The sequence below is a fragment of the Lepus europaeus genome, chromosome X, assembly GCF_033115175.1.
Source record: "Lepus europaeus isolate LE1 chromosome X, mLepTim1.pri, whole genome shotgun sequence".
In the NCBI taxonomy this organism is placed as follows: Eukaryota; Metazoa; Chordata; class Mammalia; order Lagomorpha; family Leporidae; genus Lepus; species Lepus europaeus.
In genome coordinates this window covers 113,914,177-113,934,192 of record NC_084850.1, presented here as the reverse complement: position 1 = coordinate 113,934,192, position 20,016 = coordinate 113,914,177, and positions in this window count along the sequence as shown.

The following is a 20,016-nucleotide window of genomic DNA, read 5'->3' as shown; positions in this document are numbered from 1 at the left end:
CTCTTTGCCACTTTCTTTTCTTTTTTTTTTTTTTTTTGACAGGCAGAGTGGACAGTGAGAGAGAGAGACAGAGAGAAAGGTCTTCCTTTTTGCCGTTGGTTCACCCTCCAATGGCCGCCGCGGTAGGCGTGCTGCGGCCGGCGCAACGCGCTGATCCGATGGCAGGAGCCAGGGGCTTATCCTGGTCTCCCATGGGGTGCAGGACCCAAGGACTTGGGCTATCCTCCACTGCATTCCCTGGCCACAGCAGAGAGCTGGCCTGGAAGAGGGGCAACCGGGACAGGATCGGTGCCCCGACCGGGACTAGAACCCGGTGTACTGGCGCCGCAAGGCGGAGGATTAGCCTAGTGAGCCACGGCGCCGGCCGCCACTTTCTTTAATAAAACCCTTCTGCTCTTATTTTGTTGGCTTGTGACTGATTTCTATCTGTCCCTGAAGCCAGGAGATTCTCAGTGGGGCTGAACGGATTCCTGACACCCACAAAGAGACTCAGAAGGACTGTTCCAGAGGATCACCTGGACCCCAGATGAAGACCACAGCGTACAATTTGCCACTCAAGGACGGGTCAGTCCCCAGGACTCCTCCTTGAGGGTTCCTTGTGTTGCTTTTCATTCCTTTGTAGTCTTTTGTTTTGACTCACCCTGGACACTGAGCTGAATGAATATGGATGAATTAGGCTGAGTAGATGTTTGCAGGGTCTGATTCCCTGCCCCTCCCCCCAGGCTACACCCAGATACTCCATCATTTGGCTGTAGATTGGTTTGGAAAGACCCACAGTCCAAGTAAACCTTGTTCCGCCATGGTTATGTTTATATTCCTACTTGATGGGGAACACCTTGACCTTTTGCTTGTTATTTCATATCGGGAATGCTCTCTGCCCTTTGTTTCCTTTGTGTCCTTGCCTCTCTGACAAATTGGGTCCCCTTGACCACTGAACTAAGGAACCAGATCATCTCTGAGGAGGTTTTTCCCTTTTCTTCTTGGATCGCCTTTTTGATTTTCTCTCACTCTTCACTAGATACTGCATTTAGGTTGACTGTTGCTGACATACTCTTCATCTCCAAAGGACAAGAACTCTATCCTCGGATAGTTACAGAGACTGTCTTGAGGTGACTTCTCTTTGATTACCAAAAGTAATTTCTCTCACATCCATAGGGAATCTTCCAGCTTCCCTGAGATACTATAGAAAAGAACTGTATTTCTACCCTTTGACTTTCAATTCACTACTCTGACTGATGTGCCTGCGCTGAGGGTTGCTGACTTTGTGCCACAAACAGGCTCAAGTTTGATGAATATCTTTTTCTCCAATCTTAAGACTGATTTATTTGATAGGCAAAGTGACAGAGAGACACGGACAGGCAGAGAGATATCTTCTATCTGCTGGTTCACTCCTCAAATGGCCACAACAGGGGAGGGCCAGGCTGAAGCCAGGAGCCAGGAATTTCACCAGGTCTCCCGTATGGATGGCAGGAACTCAAGTTCTTGAGTCATCATCTGTTGTTTCCCAGGTGCATTATCAGGGAGCTATATAGGAAGTGCAGTAGCCAGGACTTGAACTGGAGCTCAGATATGGGATGCAGGAGTCCCATACAGTGGCTTAATCCACTGTGCCACAACACCTGCTCCCACTTGCTACATCTTAAACTATCTGCTTTGTCCATATTCCTGTAAACTCACTTGTTCCATTGATGGGTAGAATTGTGACTCTCACAAAAGGGGCCTCCTCACAACCTCTTAGTTCAGGTGGTGAGGGAGATGTAAAGAAAAAGGGGCAGATCAGGTGCCAGCGCTGTGGCACAGTGGGTTAATGCCCTGGCCTGAAGCGCTGGCATCCCATATGGGCTCCAGTTCTAGTCCTGGCTGCTCCACTTCCAATCCAGCTCTCTGCTATGGCCTGGGAAAGCAGCAGAAGATGGCCCAAGTCCTTGGGCCCCTGCACCCGCATGGGAGACTGGAAAGAAGCACCTGGTTCCTGGGTTTGGATTGGCGCAGCTCCAGCCGTTGCAGCCACCTAGGGAGTGAACCAACGGAAGGGAGACCTTTCTCTCTGTCTCTCCCTCTCACTGTCTGTAACTCTGCCTCTCAAATAAATGAATAAAATCTTTAAGAATAGAAAAAAGGGGGGCAGAACAGAGAGGAGACAGGATACAAAGTCATAGCCAAAACAAATTTATTCAAGTGAAAATAAATTCACAGAGATGTCTAACTGACACCATGTACATGGCTTAATCCACTGTGCTACAACACCTGCTCCTACTTGCTGCACCTTAAATTATCTGCTTTGTCCATATTCCTGTAAACTTACTTTCTCCACTGATTAGGGGAATTGTGACTCTCACAAAAGGGGGCTTACTCACAACCTCTTAGTTCACGTGGTGAGGGAGGTATGGCAAAATCTCAGACCATTAAGCACTCTTGTTCCCTCTCCACTCTTGTGAATCTGATGTTTTAAAAAACGATCACAAGGATTAGATCTTGGTGTTAAGAATGGGACAAAATCTGCTAATCCCTTCTGATTCTCCACTGAGCTGCATTTTAGATAATTAGAAAGAATATAAGAAGGATTAAAAATTTATTTTTTCTCTGCAACACTATTTGGCCAAAATATAAACTAGAAGAGCAGAAAAAATGGCTGGAGAATGCTCTCTAAATTATAATACAATAGGACAATTGGATCTCTTGTAAAAGGGAGGGTAATGGGGTAGACAGCCATATATATGTTCCAGCTTTTATGGCCTTATACCAATACCCTTGCCACTTTTTAAAAAAATATTTATTTATTTATTAGAAAGGCAGAGTTACAGAGAAGCAGAGAGAGAGAGAGAGAGAGAGAGAGAGAGAGAGAGAGATCTTCCATCCATTGGTTCACTCCCCAAATGGCTGCAATGGCTGGAGCTGGGCTGATCTGAAGCCAGGAGCCAGGAGCTTCTTCCCAGCTCCAGGTTTAGGGATTTAGGACCAATTTCTTCTAGGATTGATTGTTGTCAGAGGGTATCTAAAATGTTGGTGGGATTCCCCTCTTAGTGAAATGTGCACTATATACATTTGACAAGTATTGTTAAAGCTAGGGTATTGGTTGGGGCCGGCACTGTGGCATAGCAGGTAAAGCTGCTGCCTGCAGTGCCAGCATCTCATATGGGCTCTGGTTTGAGATCCAGCTGCTCCACTCCTGATCCATATCTCTGCTATGGCCTGAGAAAGCAATAGAAGGTGGTCCACGTGGTTGGGCCCCTGCACCCATGTGGAAGATTCAGAAGAAGCTCCTGGCTTTGGATCAGCGCAGCTCCAGTTGTTGTGGCCAATTGGGGAGTGAACCAGCAGATAGAACCAGTTGGGTTCACCTATCTAGAATAAGCCTGTTTCCCATGATTCTCCACAAGAGGATAATCAAAAGGAGTGTTTCTCCATTTGTGAACCTATTAAGATCTAGAATCTCTCTTCAAAAAGAACCAATCAAAAACACTTGCAGACCATCAGAGGGCGCCAGAAACTTCTTCAAAGAGAAAAGTAATGTTTGAAATAGGGGTAGGACTTTTCCTTTTTTCCTTTACATATGCAGTAGTGCTTGGTTTCTGTCACTTCTCTAAATCTCAGGGGAAAAAAAGCCTCTTTTGCCCTTTTTGGGTTTAATTAATTTGCTATTCTTACTGGATTTCCTGTACCCTCTCCCTAAATGGCTAAAGATCACAGAACATAAATTCATCAATCTGTACACAGCAGATTTGTATAGTACACATTATAATATTGTTGTAACAATATTATAATAATGCATTATAATTATATTTTAATTCCTTTTTCAAAATAATCCTGACTACTTGTCACAGAAGTACCAAAAATTTACCTCTGATTTTCCCAGCCATCAATAAGCAAGACAAAAAAAAAAAAAAGGATGTCTATTTATTTTCACAAATCACAGTACAAAGAAGATTTTTAAAAATATTGTATCATTGTTAACTGGTTCTTCAAAATATTTAAAAATCTAGAAACAATTGTACAGAAATATCTGCTTTCATTTTCTATGTTCTGAAGGAGTAGGAAGAGGGATAGAGAGATTGGATGTAGATTGAATTACATATATGACATCAAAAGTTAATTAACAAAACTTGCTGTGTATTATTTCTTGTAGCTTTTATAAGCATACCATGTCCTAATTCTGTTGCAGGAAATAAAGTGTCATGGTTGTCTTGGGAATAAACAGGAAATGATTCATCCAGCCATTGTGGAATGTACTAATCATTCCACAAATATTCCTTTCCCCTTTCTGAGATGGATACCTTGAATCATGGGGCTAGTGAACAGCTGTGTAAGGCTTCCTACAATTTTCTCTGATAATACATACTATGTTACACATCCATGAAAGCTTCCTTGTCAATTGTAACCTAACAAGCAAAGTAAAGGGTTGTTTTTTAATCAGAAATGCCTTGGCCTCTGCAGAATAACTTATCCACACAGGCAGAACAAATGACTTGGAAATTGAAAAGTGTAATTGAAATAGGCTGGCCCAGAGGATGTATAGAGCTATAAAAACCACATGACCCCTTTGTAATAAATGTAAAGATTTGTGTGTGTTTGTCAGCATTAAAAACACAATTCTCAAAGCAATACTAATCTGGCACCAAGCAAACTTGCTGTTGAAACTGTTATTCAATCATTTCATCTTTGATTTAAACTGGTAAAAAAAAAAACCTTTATTTTAAACTAATCTATTTAAATAATTTAATAAAATGTTAAGAGCAGCAAGGGCTAGTTTTGCATTAGCTAATATAATGAGATGGAAGAGGAAAAAGCAGGTGAAAACCAAAAAAATTACATTTCTTCTAGAATTTTTCCCTTTAACTAGATAATTTTACTGTTTTATCACCCGCTGATTGATGTTTCATTAAAACAAATTAACGAAACATTAATCAGTGGGTGATAAAACAGTAAAATTAACAGTAAAATAAACTCATAAAATAGAAGAGCTTTATTCTAAGTCCCCAAATTAATAAATAAGATAGCTGTGATAATAATCATCACTATTAAATAATAAATTAAATACATTTTACTTAAATTATTTCGCTATTTTTAATAATACTTGAAAGCAAGAGAATGCAGTTACAGTTTCACAGTTACTAAAAAGCAACTGCTTTTAATATAGTAACACCTATTATTAGTGTGAAAATTTTCCTTTCCCTCCCGATTGAACATTTTTACAAAGCTATTCAGAATAATTGCAATCACTGGGATGTTTTACTTTCGAGCAAAATTTATGACAAGCAAGAATGCAACTATGTAATAATGAAAGGCATTGTAGTACATTACTTGAGGCTAAATTGCAATGTCCTTCCTGTGGAATTATAAACTCCACCTCAAACAGTGAATCATCCTTTTCTTCCATAGGCATTTAGTGTCCTGAATTAGTCTGTGGGTTGCGATGTTACATGACCTCAAATACTCTCTCCAAAAATTATAACTTAAGTAATATCTTCAGATCCATGAACCCAGTTTTAACATAAATTAGAAGTGTATTGGAATAATTTCTTCGTTTTTCCTGTTTAATGAAATATATTGTTTCATATCATCAACTATAGGCAAAAGGTCTTTTATTCTTTTTTTGGAATTGAATAGATTTACAAGACCTCTCATTTGACCTCCTAGTAGCTCTCTCTAGTCTAAAGTTCTGGGACCCGTTAAATGCTTTTAGATAGTCTAATCTACTTTTAAGTTATATTATCTAATGTTGTTTCTCTCTTTTAAAAGAAGATAAGTTACATTAAACATGTACAAGAGTATTTCAAAACCTGCATGGAAAAAATGGAATTAAAATATAATGCACTCTTTCCATGAACGTTTTGAAGATCCTTATTCATTTTGAGGGGAATAATTTTTCTTTAAATTCTTCACATATAACACCAATTAACTTTAATTAGAGTTTTGCACATTTATCAAACATGGAATTTGCCCTTTTTATCTCAAGGGCAAGAGTGGTTTAAACAGCTATGCAAATGGTCAGTGCTCACTCTGCCTTTTTTAACTAAGTACTCATGACCAGAAGCACATCAACAAAAACTTATCTAACAAAAATGTGATTACTCTAATATTCCCACATGCTTCCTTAAAAAAGGTTTCAGATAATACTGGGCAATTTCTCAGACACTGTACCTGGGAAATACCTACATATGGCACCACTACTTAGAAGAAGCAAATGATAGATCCCTTATCTTAGTACAAGGTATCAGCTACAGTCTTCGAGTAATAAGTCAGGAAATATTTTAGGGAAACAATATTGATTAGAAACATGTTGGGAAGGCGCTGTGGCTTAACAGGCTAATCCTCCACCTTGCGGCGCTGGCACATCGGGTTCTAGTCCCGGTTGGGGCGCCGGATTCTATCCCGGTTGCCCTCTTCCAGGCCAGCTCTCTGCTATGGCCCGGGAAGGCAGTGGAGGATGGCCCAAGTCCTTGGGCCCTGCACCCGCATGGGAGACCAGGAGAAGCACCTGGCTCCTGGCTTCAGATCAGCGAGATGCGCCGGCCGTGGCGGCCGTTGGAGGGTGAACCAATGGCAAAAAGGAAGACCTTTCTCTCTGTCTCTCTCTCTCACTATCCACTCTGTCTGCCTGTCAAAAAAAAAAGAAAAAGAAAAAGAAACATTCCAGGGGATTCCAATACAATCCCATCAAGGTGGCATGTACCAATGCCATCTCACTAGTCCAAGTGTTCATCTTCAGTTCACAATTGATCACAGTGATAGCTCTAAGAGTCAAAGGGTTCACACAAACAAAGCTAGTGTCTGCTAATACTAAATGATAGAATCAAAAAGGGAGAGAATGATCCAACATGGGAATCAGGAGACACAGCAGACCCATAGAATAGCAGATGTCCTAAATAGCACTCTGGCCTCAGAATCAGCCCTTAAGGCATTCGGATCTGGCTCAAGAGCCCATGAGAGTATTGAAGGCATGGAAAGCCAAGACACTCTGGAAAAAAAAAAGAAGAAGAAGACCTAAATGAAAGATCTCTGTGAGTGAGATCCCAGCGGAAAGAACGGGGCCATCAAAGAAGGAGGTACCTTTCTCTGAAGGGAGGAGAGAACTTCCATTTTGACTATGACCCTGTCGGAATAAGATCGAAGTCAGCGAACCCTAAAGGCTTCCATAGCCTTGGCAACTCATGACTAGAGCCTAGGGAGATTACTGATGCCATAAACAAGAGTGTCAAATTGTTAAATCAACAACAGGAGTCACTGTGTACTTTCATCTTGTGTGGGATCTGTCCTTAATGTGTTGTTCAATGTGAAGTAATGCTATAACTAGTACTGAAACAGTATTTTTACACTTTATGTTTCTGTGTGGGTGCAAACTGATGAAATCCTTACTTAGTATATACTGAATCGATCTTCCGAATATGAAGATAAATGCAAATAAATAAAAAAAAAAACTTGGTTCTAATTGGACATTGCATAGAAAATTAATCAATTTTTATTTTTTTTTCTTTTTTAACTTTTATTTAATGAATATAAATTTCCAATGTACAGCTTATGGATTAAAATGGTTTCCCCCTCCCATAACTTCCCTCCCACCCACAACCCTCCCATCTCCCGCTCCCTCTCCACTTCCATTCACATCAATATTCATTTTCAAATCTCTTTATATACAGAAGATCAATTTAGTATATATTAAGTAAAGATTTCAACAGTTTGCACCCACATAGAAACACAAAGTGAAACATACTGTTTGAGTACTAGTTATAGCATTAAATCAAAATGTACAGCACATTAAGGACAGAGATCCCACATGAGGAGCAAGTGCACAGTGGCTCCTGTGCTTGACCCAACAAATTGACACTCTAGTTTATGGCGCCAGTAACCACCCTAGGCTCTTGTCATGAGTTGCCAAGGCTATGGAAGCCTTCCAAGTTCGCCGACTCTGATCACATTTAGACAAGGTCATAAAAGACAGGGTGAGGATAGTAACCAATGATCCTAAGAGTGGCATTAACCAGTTCTGAACAATTATACAGCATTAAGTGGGGAAGAGGACCATCAGTACACACAGGTTGGGAGTAGAGCCATTGGTGGTAGAGTAGAGGTTATGATTATGAAGGAATGAGGCCCAAGTGCACTAGACAGGGTCTAGAACAAAGGACAGAGTCATTATTAGAGGAGCGAAGAAAGGTGCTAAGCTACAATTAAGTTTTCTGACTGAGAGGCAAATAGAACCTGACAGAAGGGGCTTGATAATAATCTGGTGGGCTTTAGGCCTTGCAAGTTAAGACGCCCAGACCTATCTATCTCTTCACATGGGGTACATCCTAAGGGAGGTGTGAACCTCCTAGGGGAAGGCACTCTGTTGACTTTCATTACTTGGCTGGCCTGGGAGGAGAGCTGGCCAGGTCAAGGCAGGTGGCATCTCTAACAAGAAATTTACAGTTCTGCCTTCAATGTTGCTGACCCTACTTGGCCGTCCCCTCAGCTGCAGTGGTCACTTTGGAAGCTGGGCTGAGTGAAGGGCTTTTCAGCTTAGAGCCAATAAGATCTGTGGCTCTGACCCGGGCATCCTTCGACTCCAGGGCAGGTCCATTTCCAGTGATCCAACTCTTGGCAGAGCTGCCAGGGCTCTTCACAAGTTGACTTCTGCTGAGGCCCAGGCTTACCACATTAAAAGCCACTGCAGTAGACTGTCCTGTTGGTTCTCCTTGAGGGCAGATCACTGTACAGATCAGCCATTAATAGGCCTGCCACCCATTGCTTCTGATGCCTGGCTTTCTTTTCCTCCTGGTTTGTGTTAAAGCAGACCAGAGGATGCAAGTCAAGGGAGTGCCCAAGTCCCATCTCTAACCTTCGGTGGCCTGAACTACAAGTCTATAGTCACAGGCATGTTCTGTAGTAGTTTGTTTAAGGTAGACAATGCCCATGAGGAAAATTATATTCTCACTTAAAAACTTTCTTTCCCTTTGGTCTGAAAGGGAGGTTTTTTCTACTTACTGTTTACTTCACTGACGGCAAAGTAAATCTAGCTATGAGATTATCATTTAAGCTCTTATTTTGGCTATGCTATTACAGAAAAATGTTAGCCATCTCTTTTATAAGGTCTAAAGATTAAATTGTGCATCCTACAGATTCCTTCATAATAGAATTAGTTTCCTACCTTGAAAAGAATAGAGAAATGAAAGAACAAGTTGGGCTTAGAATAGAGAAATGAGAGAGCAAGTCCTAGATCGCTTGCTGACAATAGCAATATCACATGAATACTTAGCAAACAGTTTCAACCATTAGATAACAACTAAAGAAAACATTTACCAGAAGGTCCAATGCCTTCTATAAATTTTAAGAATCATGTATTTGGAAACACCTCTTAAATATCTAACATGGTGTAATTTGTTTAACCAGTAAACTTAAGCACAACCATATAAAATGTTTTTAGTTTCTTTCTACCAACAAGTTTAAAACATATGATACTCAGATTCAGGTCACACGAATTAAAATGTATCTTTGATTGATTTTAGCAGCTTAAATTTATGGACAATCTTATCTATAAGCCAATTAAAATAAAACTCTTAATAAAATTTCCCCATGTTGACATACAATATGTACACACATATAACATAACATAATAGACCAATATAGCAATTTTAATAATAGCTTTCAAAATCTTTAACTCTTTTTGTAGATTGCCAATTGATTTGAATTGCTTTTTGTTTTTAGGAACCTCAGTGAACCATACTTCCTCTCAGTTGGTACTGTTAATACATTATTGGCTTCATCTGTTTACAGAGCCATCCCAAAGTACTGAATGCAATAGAAGTGGCTTGGAAAAGTCCATAGGGATCTATAAGAGGACAGCTAAACACAGAACCAACAACGCTTTAGTTTTATGAGCAGCAAATCATATATAACTGTGGATGACAAAAGACTTTAAGTCGCCATGTTTAAAATTATAAACTCATCAACGAACAAGAGGCACTTGCTTACTTCACAGTATTTTTGAAAGCACCTGCAGGATTTTACAAGTATTTAATCCTTTAGGCCTCTGGGGCTTTCTCATTAAGATAACTATCATGTCTAGTAACACAAGATCATTAGACTTTTTAATTCTCAAACATTTGTATTAATAGCATTTTCCATTATAGAAAATTAAAATTTAGTACCACGTCACATCTTGACAGTACTTCTAATATAATCCAAATAGCCTGATTAGTTGGTGTCTCTATAAGATGAGAAACATAGGTCCTTCGATTTTTTTCAGTTGGGCCCAAACTGGAAAAACCAAAGTCCAAGATTTACTGGAAATTTTAGAGTCCAGATTGTTTGGAACTTTGATTTGAAATGACAGAACAACAATTAAGAATATTGGTTTTTTTTCAACTTTTATTTATTTAATAAATATAAATTCCAAAGTACAACTTTTGGATTATAGCAGCTCTAACCCCCATAACCTCCCTCCCACCTGCAACCATATCATCTCCCATTCCCTCTCCCATCCCATTCTTCATCAAGATACATTTTCAATTATCTTTATATACAGAAGATCAGCTTAGTATCTTCTAAGTAAAGATTTCAGCAGACTGCACCCACACAGACACACAAAGCATAGAGTACTGTTTGAGTAGTAGTTTTACCGTGAATTCACATAGTACAACACATTAAGGACAGAAATCCTACATGGGGAGTAAGTGACTCCTGTTGTTGATTTAACAATTGACACGCTTGTTTATGACGTCAGTAATCACCTGAGGCTCTTGTCATATGAGCTGCCAAGGCTATAGAAGCCTCTTGAGTTCACCAACTCCGATCTTATTTAGAAAAGGCCATAGTCAAAGTGGAAGTTCTCTCCTCCCTCCAGAGAAAGACACCTCCTTCTTTGATGGCCCATTTTTTTTTTTGACAGGCAGAGTGTACAGTGGGAAAGAGAGACAGAGAGAAAGGTCTTCCTTTGTAATGGCCCATTCTTTCCACTGTGATCTCATCCACAGAGATCTTTCATTTAGGTTGTTTTTTTTTGTTTTGTTTTGTTTTGTTTTTGTTTTTGTTTTTGTTTTTTTTTCCACAGTGTTTTGGCTTTCCATGCCTGAGAAACTCTCAGTGGCTTTTTAGCTGGATCTGAATACCTTAAAGGCTGATTCTGAGGCCAGAGTGCTGTTTAGGACAGCTGCCATTCTATGAGTCTCCTGTGTATCCTGCTTCCCATGTTGGATCATTCTCTCCTTTTTAATTCTATCAGTTAGTATTAGCAGACACTAGTCTTGTTTGTGTGATCCCTTTGACTTTTAATCCTGTCATTATGATCAATTGTGAACTTAAACTGATCACTTTGAATAGTGATATGGCATTGGTACACGCCACCTTGATGGGATTGTATTGGAATCCCCTGGCACATTTCTAACTCTACCGTTTGGGGCAAGTCCGATTGAGCGTGTCCCAAATTGTACATCTCCTCCTTCCCTTAATCCCACTCTTATATTTAACAAGGATCACTTTTCAGTTATATTTAAACACCTAAGAATAATTGTGTATTAATTATAGAGTTCAACCAATAGTATTAAGTAGAACAAAAAAATACTAAAAGGGATAAAATATTAAGTTGTTCCTGGACAGTCAGGACAGGGCTGATCAAGTCACTGTTTCTCATAGTGTCCATTTCATTTCAACAGTTTTCCTTTTTGGTGCTCAGTTAGTTGTCACCGATCAGGGAGAAAATACGATATTTGTCCCTTTGGGACTGGCTTATTTCACTCAGCATGATGTGTTCCAGATTCCTCCATCTTGTTGCAAATGACCGGATTTCATTGTTTTTTATTGCTGTATAGTATTCTATAGAGTACATATCCCATAATTTCTTTATCCAGTCTACTGTTGATGGGCATTTAGGTTGATTCCGGGTCTTAGCTAGTGTGAATTGAGCTGTAATAAACATTAAGGTGCAGATAGCTCTTTTACTTGCCAATTTAATTTCCTTTGGGTAAATTCCAAGGAGTGGGATGGCTGGGTTGAATGGTAGGGTTTTATTCAGGTTTCTGAGCAATCTCCAGACTGATTTCCACAGTGACTTTACCAGTTTGCATTCCCACCAACAGTGGGTTCGTGTCCCTTTTTCCCCACATCCTCGCCAGCATCTGTTGTTGGTAGATTTCTGAATGTGAGCCATTCTAACTGGGGTGAGGTGAAACCTCATTGTGTTTCTGATTTGCATTTCTCTCATTGCTAGTGATCTTGAACATTTTTTCATGTGTCTGTTGTCCATTTGGATTTCCTCTTTCGAAAAATGTCTATTGAGGTCCTTGGCCCATCTCTTAAGTGGGTTGTTTGCTTTGATGTTGTGGAGTTTCTTGATCTCTTTGTAGATTCTGGTTATTAATCCTTTATCGTTTGCATAGTTTGCAAATATTTTTTTTCCCATTCTGTCGGTTGCCTCTTCACTTTCCTGACTGTTTGTTTTGCAGTACAGAAACTTCTCAATTTGATGTAATCCCAATTGTTAAAGGAATATTTTTTTAAAAAAAAATCCATGAACTTTAAGAATATAGGGATAAAAAATTAGATAAAATTTGGAAAACAATCAACAATGTAAGTTTGACAGAGAAATGGAAGCATGAAATCATGGAAAATCAAGATGTGAAAAATACCTTGACTGAAAATATAACAGAATGCTTCAACAACCAGCTTAACTAGACTGAGGAAGTATTATGAGTACAAAAGTATTATGAGTACAAAGACAGAATACTTGAAATTGTCTAATCAGTATAGCAAAAAGGAAAAAGAATGAATTGAGAATGAAGAAAGCCTATGGGACTTATGAGACACCATCAAAAGACCTAAACTATATATAACAGACATTCAAGGAGGAGAAGAAAGTGTAAAAGGAGCCAGAAAATATATTTAAAGAAATAATGGATGGAAAATTCCCTAATATAAAGAAAGAAGCCAACATTCAGAGGCAGGAAGGACAAGTCACCAGAGAAATTTAATCCAAAGAATAGCTTACCAAGACATATGATAGTAAACAGTCAAAATCAGAGACATGGGTGGATATATGACTCAGCAGTTAAGATGCCAGTTAAAACACCCACATTCCACATCAAATGCCTGGTTTCATTACCAGTTCCGTTTCTTGAATCCAGCTTCCTACTAATACAGATTCTAGGAGGCAGTAGTGATAGCTCAAGTGACTGAGCTCCTGCAACACTTGGAAGATTTTATTTAAATTCCTGGCTCCAGCTTCTGCCCCAGAAAGGAGGGCATTGCAGAAATTTGGAGACTCAATCTGTAGATGGGATCTCTCTCTCTCTCTCTCTCTCTCTCTCTCTCTGCCTGTTAAATACAAATTTAAAAAAATTAAAGGGAAAAAAATTCCAAAAATAATAATAGGTAAGAAATATATTACATAAAATTAGTCCCGTACAACTGTCAGAGTAGCTCTTAGCCAAATCTCTGAAGACCAGAATAAAATGAGATGATATGTTCAAAGTGTTGAATGAGACAAAAATCAAACAAAAAACCCTGACAACCAAGAATACCTGGCAAAGTTGTCCTTCAGAAATAAAGAAGAGATAAGACTTTTTCATATGAGCAACAGATAAGGGAATTCACATTTAGACCCAAGTTATAAGAAATGCTAAAGGGTATTCTTCAAGTTGAAATAAGAGGATGCTAAATAACAGCATGAAAATACATGAAAGTATCAAACTCCCTAGAAAGATAAGAATATAATTAGGATATTCTAACACTATAATAGTGACACATGAACCAATATTAACTTGAATATAAAAGTTAAAGCACAAAAAGCATTAAAAATAACTCAGGCCACCATAATTTATTAATGGGTACACAAAATAAAAAGATGTAAATTGTGACATAGATCACGTATAATGTGTGTAGGTGAAATCAGTAATATAGTGGTTTTGTACATTTAAAACTAAGTTGTTAAATTATGGATTGCTATAAATATATATGTAAGCCTTATGGTTAGAAAAAGAAAAAACCTGCAGTACATAGCCAAAAGATAAAGAAAAAGGAATTATGGGACTGGAACTGTGGCACAGTGGGTAAAGCTGCCACCTGCAGTGTCTGCATCCCATAAGGGCACCAGTTCAAGTCCCGAATGCTCCACTTCCGATCCAGCTCTCTGCTATGGCCTGGAAAAGCAGTATTAGATGGCCCAAGTCCTTGGGCCCCTGCACCCGCATGGGAGACCCAGAAGAAGTTCCAGGCTCCTGCTTCGGATCAGCACAGCTCCAACCATTGCAGCCAATTGAGGAGTGAACCAACGGATGGAAGACCTCTCTTTGACTCTCCTTCTCTCTCTGTCTAACTCTGCCTTTCAAATAAAATAAATAAATCTCTAAAAAAAAGAAAAAGCATACCATTGAAAAAAATAATCAAATCGTAAAGGAAGACAGCAAGAGAGGAAAAAATGAACAAAGAAACTACAAAATAGTCAAAAAGCAATAAAATGGCTAAAATAAATCTTCCCTATTCATAATTAATGTTAACGTGAATGAATGAAATTCTCTAATCAAGAGATTTAAAGTAGCCAAACGGATTTTTTTAAACTTCCAACTATATACTTACTACAGGAGACTCACTTTAACTTTAAGGATATATTCAGTCTAAAAGTAAACAGTTGGAAAAAAGATATTCCGCACAAACAATAACCAAAAATGATCACAGGTGTCTGTATAGACAAAATAAACTTTAAGTCAAAAGCTTTCACAAGAGATAAAGAAAGATAATAATATAATGATGAAGGGGTCAATTCATCAGGAGGATATAGAAATTGAAAATGCATATCCTGGGGCTGGCACTGTGGTGTAGCGGGTAAAGCCACTGCCTGCAGTGCCAGCATCCCATATGGGTGCCGGTTCGAGTCCTGGCTGCTCCATTTGTGATCCAGCTCTCCGCTATGGCCTGGGAAAGCAGATGGCCGAAGTCCTTGGGCCCCTGTACCCATGTGGGAGACCTGGAAGAAGCTTCTGGCTCCTGGTTTCAGATTGGCACAACTCCAGCCATTGCAGCAAACTGGGGAGTGAAGTAGCAGAAAGAACACCTCTCTCTCTCTCTGTTTCTCTCTCTCTCTCTCTCTGCGTCTCCTTCTCTCTGTGTAACTCTGACTTTCAAATAAATAAATAAATCTTTTTTTAAAAAAAGAAAATACATATCCAACTAATATCAGAGCAACCAAATACATAAACAAATATTAATAGAACTGAAGTTAAAAATAGACAGCAATACAATAGTAGTAGGAGATTTCCATAACTCACTTTCAATAATAAAAATATCATGTGGACAGAAAATCACTACGAAAGCAGCAGACTTGAACATTACAGACCATATGGGCTCAAGAGACACACAGAATATTTGATCCAACAGAGACAGAATATGCATTCAAGTGCACGTGGAACATTTCCCAGGATAGATCCTATGTTAGTCAATAAAACAAGCATTAACAAATTTATGAAGACTGAATTCATACAAGTAACTATTCTGACCACAACAATATAGAGATCAATAACAGGAAGAAATTTGGAAAATTTACAAATATGTGGACATTAAGCAACTCATTCTTGAACAACCAATGGTCAAATAAGATATCAAAAGAGAAATTCAAAAATATCATGAAACAAACAAAAATGGAAACACAACATACCAAAACTTACAGAATGCAGCAAAAACTATTCTAAGAGGGGGAGATTATATGAAAGTACTTCAAAAAGCTTTTTTGAAAGCAGAAATAAAAGATAAGCTTATTTGCTGCAAAAACATTTATGAATTCTTGTATACTTTTTTCATACTATGTATTTTCCATGAACATTTTGGAGACTCCTCATGCTGATAAACACATACATTAAACGAAAATAAAGATTTCAAACAAATAACCTAATTTAATAACTCAGGGAACTAGAAAAAGTATAATCTAACCAAAAAATCAACAGAATAGAAGGAATAATTAGGATCAGAGCATAAATAAAAACTAGAAAGACAATAGAAAAGGACAATGAACTTAAAATTTTTTTCAAAAATAATTTAAATTAACAGACTTTAAGGTACACAGTATATAAGAAAGAAAATCCAAATAAAATTATAAATGAGGAGAAAATAGCAGGTGGCATCACACTATCTGATTTTAAAATATGTTAAAAACCTACAGTAATCAAAACATTATGATACTGGAATAAAAGAAGACCTATAGACCAGTGGAACAGAATAGATATCCAAAAATAAATCCACACAGTTACAGTTAATTGATTTTTCATAGTGGTGCCAACAATACACAATAGTAAAAGGATAGTTTCTTCAATAAATGGTGCTTCCAAAATGGAATTTCCACGTGGAGAAGAATCAGATTAGACTCTCCTCTTAAAGCAATTAAGATGGGGCCGGCGCTGTGGCACAGTGGGTTAACGCCCTGGACTAAAGCGCCAGCATCCCATATGGGCGCTGGTTCAAAACCTGGCTGCTCCACTTCCAGTCTAGCTCTCTGCTGTGGCCTGGGAAAGCAGTAGAAGATGACCCAAGTCCTTGGGACCCAAGTCCTTGGGCCCCTGAGCCCTTGGGAGACCTGGAAGAAGCTCCTGGCTCCTGGCTTCGGATCAGCTCAGCTCTGGCCATTGCAGTCATTTGGGGAGTGAACCAGTGGAATGGAAGACCTCTCTTTCTCTGGCTCTACCTCTCTCTGTAACTCTTTCAAATAAATAGAATAATTCTTTTTTTAAAAAAAGGTAGACTTTAATTAATTTCCATTAGATACAACATTACAGAAATTTTGAATCCCATAAATAACTGTTAATGAGAGTGCTTGATATTATAAGAAGTCATTCAGATGAATGGTAAAAATGATGGCTTTTGAGGACAAAATTCAATGAAGCACCTAAGCACTGAAGCATAATTTCACCTAACACTTTCCCAGACATTCAAACAGTAATTTTGGTGATATTTAATTTTCTTACAAATATTATTTTGAGTTAAAAAGTTTTCTCAATGCACAAATAATATTGTAGAACCTTTTGATATAAATTGGACATTCATGAAATTCTGATGTTCATGATCCAGGTTTAGCCATTCTACTTGCCAAGGAAAGTAATTTCCACAATAGCAGGGAGGGCTATCTTTGCTGGAACCCAATGAGAAAAGTATTGATTTAAAGCTCTTGAAGAAAATTTTCAAAGCATTGTGCGAACAGTATTGGGAACTTGTAAGAGCCATTTTTCAATCTTATACCAAAGAATAGCACCATTTCCTGAATCATAGTGAAGTATTAAATACAATTTGTATGCATTGTATATCATTTATCTTAGGGAATATGTTAAGTGCATTAAAGTAATATAAAATATCAAACTTATTTTTAATTATATTCTTTCCACTGTAAATACAAAGAAATTGACTGAAACGAAATTAATCTCCAGGTTTAATAAATATCCTTTTGATGTCTTTATTATGTCTTAAGTATGGGTATCAAGAAACATATGATAGTTTATAGCTAAGTCTTTAGTCAGGCTCTACTTAACCAAGCAATGAGAAATGACAAGTCTCACTAGACTTGATCTTCAAATTATCTTTTTAAAATTCCCAGTGTTTTCCTTCAGTTATTATGTTCAGAAAATAATGTTGTTGAAGTATTTGGGAAGTGTCTGGCCTAACACTTATCCCAAATAAAATAAAATAAATGTTGTCAATACATTTAGCATTTTATGCTAAAACCTAAAAATTATTAAGTGGTCCTACTTCACATTTATAAAATTAGACACTTTAATCTGAAAATACCTTAAACACATTAAGTGGGAAGGTATATTTCTAAAAAGCTTACAAATGGGAAAATCATAACCAATATCTCATTTCAAATAAAATAAGCTGATCAATGATATATATTTTAGAATTATAGAACAGAATTAGGTGTGCATAATGCATATGTTCTAACTTTGAAATTAAAAGCATCTAATCTTTCTTAATTGGCTTACAATGGTTAATACAACATCTGAGTCCTTATCAAGTGCTTGACTGAATACCTTTAAAGTTTTTTTTTTTTTTTTTTTTTTTTTTGCTATATAAAAGGCATTTGCTTTCCCTTATTTGCTAAGGGAGAAATTTCAGCAGACAACCATGCCTTTGGTCATACTGAAAATCTACAGTTATTCACTGAATGGAAGCCAACTGATTACATACGAATTTGTCTTGCCAAAACGTGGAGTTACTTACTTGTTTTTGAGATGAATAAGGAAACTAAGCATTCAGTAGCTGACTGGTATGTCAGGGTTCTGTAAATAGTGTGTTTTGAAATCATCTATCCTTCTTACTCTTGACTCTACAGTAAAAAGGTCACAGAATTCATGCAGTTCTGTTGCAGGACAGTGAAATGGAAACAACCACCACTGCCATAACACCAGCACCAGTGCCATTTAACACTTATTGAACACTTGTTATGTATCAGGCACTACAATTTGAATTTCCCATGCATTAATTCACGTACTGTTCAAAGGACCCTATAAGATAGCCACTGTTTTTATTCTCATGGAAGCAAATAACATGCAAAGTCACACAATTAGTTACCGAGTGTGCATAAAAACCCACATTATAAGGTGACACATTTAGTTTAGCAGTTAATATGTACATGTTCCATATTGGAGTACCTGGGTTTGATACTCAGCTCCTGACTCCTGCTTGCTGCTAATGCAGACCTGAGAGTCAGTGGTGAAGCTCAAGTGACTGTGTTCCTGCCTCTCATGTGGGAGACCTGGTTTGATTTCCTAGTTTCTAGCTTTGGCCTGGCCCAGTTCTGGCCACTGTGGGCATTTGGGGGCAATTTGAGAAGTGAATCAGCAGATGGGATAGGATCTCTCTCTAACAAACTAATTAATTTAAAATGAAACAAAATCAAAATCCCATATTGTAAATCTTAAATTATTAATGAGTAGGATTCATACTCAGAACACAACAGAGTTCCTGAAACACAGTAAGGATATGAAAATGTTCTGTGAGAATCATTAAATGCTAGCTGTATGAATTAGCACATTAAAAAAAAGACAACTTATTTTATATAGATGATCTATGTCATTTAAACTTGATAAATATGGGAATCTAAAAGAAAAATAAAGACAGAATGCATTTCTTTATGTCTTCACTTGTCAAAATATATTTTAAATACCTTCTTTGCTAAGCCCTCTGTTAGACCTTAGTGATAAAAGCGATATAATTTGGAAAGGGTTCCTCCCTCTCAGAGTTCACAGAAGAGCTATTTTTCACCAAGACTTCGTTAAATACTGACTCTGGAATAAAATGAAGTCACAAAATTCCTTTTAGCGAAACTATTATCAAAGCCAAGTGTTTCCTTTGACTAAAATGGCCTTCATTTTCTTTTCATCCTGGTGAATACCAATTCATTCATTCACCCTTAAAGAATTTGCTTAAGTGTTAATTTCTCTGAATGGCCCTGCTAATGATAATGTCTCTTTTGTCAGTAATATTTCATAGTGCACATCAACTGTGTTATAATGCTCAATATTGTGATTATTCAAACTTTGAAGTCAATAGTTATTCTTGTGGCTTAGTACAGTACCTAAGATTTTAGCACATACTTAGGTTAGAAACAGACTATGAGATGAGGATTTCTGCACAAGTGATTTATTACAGAAGTGCTTCTGAGCCAGGGGAAACTGGCAAGGGACTGGGGCAGAACAAGCAAGGAGAGGAAGTCAGCAAGGATGTGATCTTGGAAATTCCTACACAAGGTAACCTGATCCCACAGGGTAAATCTGGAGTCAAAGTTATGTTTCTGAGTTATCATGACTCAAGAAAAGGAAGCTGGATTTTCATGCTTTGCAGACTGTCAGTCAAAACGTAAATCCCCAGGCACTTCCAGCTCTTTGCACGCATGTGTGTAGCAAAGAGGCACTAGTAGCCCAAGGGCAATCTTGTGGAAAAGATGTAAAGTTCTTGCTGTGGGAAACTAAAGCACACCAAAATTGAGCTGACGTATACATTTATGTGGTAAGAAGGAATCTGAGGGATCTGGGCATCACAATGATAATATTTACTATAGTCTTCAAT